Consider the following 1,417-nt stretch of genomic DNA (forward strand, 5'->3'; position numbering starts at 1 on the left):
TATATATAATATATTATGACTATATATATATATATTATATATATATATGACTTTCATACCATTTATGTAACTTAGACTAGAGAAGAAGGCAAAACACGTCTTAGTTTTAACTAAACCTCAGCGTCTTTCTCCAAAACATCACCTCACAGCTTTTGTGTGTGTGTGTGTGTGGTCCAAGGCAAATTGCTGGTATCTCAGCCTCAGAGAAAAACACAAGTGAGATTTCACTTCAGAAAAGTCCAGTTTATCCTAAAGAGAATGAAAATAGGTGACAATCTCTCTGGAAGCAAGTCTAATGAAGTGCTTTGCCCTCAAAGGGTAGAGCATGTCCTCTATTTCAACGAAGTTTAAAGAAAGGCCATGGTGGAAACAAGCCATTTCTTTCAACAAATTGCTTGATTGGCTTCCAATTCTGATTTTATCCTTGCCTTGTAACCTTTCACATGAGATGCCTTCATCCCATTAAAACTGCTGCAAACCTCGCATGAAATCACCTAGTGATTTGCTGCAAGAAAAAGTCCACTCAGACAAGACATACCTGTTACATCTCAGTTCATATCCAACACTTGAAAACTACAGAGCTGATGCTTGCTTTTACCTGCTGGCCAGTTCAAGATTGTCTGGGTCCCTATCAACATTTAAGCTAGTATGCATGCAGTTACACTTCCTAAGTTACTTGGCGAATAACTTCTTAACATGATAGGCTTTATACTAGCTTTGTACACTCACATCTTTGTAAGGAGCTGAGCTCTGCAGATGACTTAGCATCTCTAAGGATAGAGACTGAATCCAATCACTGCACTTAATGGAAATCTCTCAGGAGTAAAGAGAACCATGGCTATCTTTGGTCATCTTTTGATGCTTAGATATGAATAATATTTAGCTCTCATCCTCACAATGTTCCTGCACAGTAGATTTTTATATTCCCACTTGACAAATGGCAAAATAGACCCAGTTGGTTTGATCAACTTGTCCCTGGTAAAGGTGCAGGTAGATTTGAATCTGGGGCTGTGGGAAACCAAAATCCATGCTGCTTCTGTTGCTGCTTCTGTTCTACCATCATGCCTCCATTAAAGAAATCTGTTCAGTGTGTTTAACTGAGAAACTCACCAAGTGGTACAGTATGATCATTGAATATGAGTTTTTCCTTTTTTTAGGGTCCTAATTTTATTTTATTTTTTAATTTTTTATTTCCATAGGTTTTGGGGGAACAGATGGTATTTGGTTACACGAGTAAGTTATTTAGTGGTGATTTGTGAGATTTTGGTCACCCATCACCCAAACAGTACACACTGAACCCAATTTGTAAATTTGTAGTATTTTACCTCTCACCCCCTTTCCACCCTTTTCCCCTGAGTACCCAAAGTCCGTTGAGCCTTTTTTTTTTTTTTTTTTTTTTTTTTTTTTTTTTTTTTTT

The 1,417-nt window shown here is 37.1% G+C and overlaps 1 protein-coding gene and 1 long non-coding RNA gene across 6 annotated transcripts in view; one reads left to right on the forward strand and one right to left on the reverse strand.

Annotated features, from left to right (window-relative positions):
- GRIK1 (glutamate ionotropic receptor kainate type subunit 1) overlaps positions 1-1,417 on the forward strand; it is a 416,597-nt gene that overhangs the window by 332,511 nt on the left and 82,669 nt on the right. The gene's annotated exons all lie outside the window — the stretch shown is intronic.
- LOC108518044 (uncharacterized) overlaps positions 1-1,417 on the reverse strand; it is a 69,999-nt gene that overhangs the window by 11,065 nt on the left and 57,517 nt on the right. The gene's annotated exons all lie outside the window — the stretch shown is intronic.

This window comes from Rhinopithecus bieti, unplaced genomic scaffold (genome assembly GCF_001698545.2).
Source record: "Rhinopithecus bieti isolate Rb0 unplaced genomic scaffold, ASM169854v2 scaffold_1295, whole genome shotgun sequence".
Classification (NCBI taxonomy): Eukaryota; Metazoa; Chordata; class Mammalia; order Primates; family Cercopithecidae; genus Rhinopithecus; species Rhinopithecus bieti.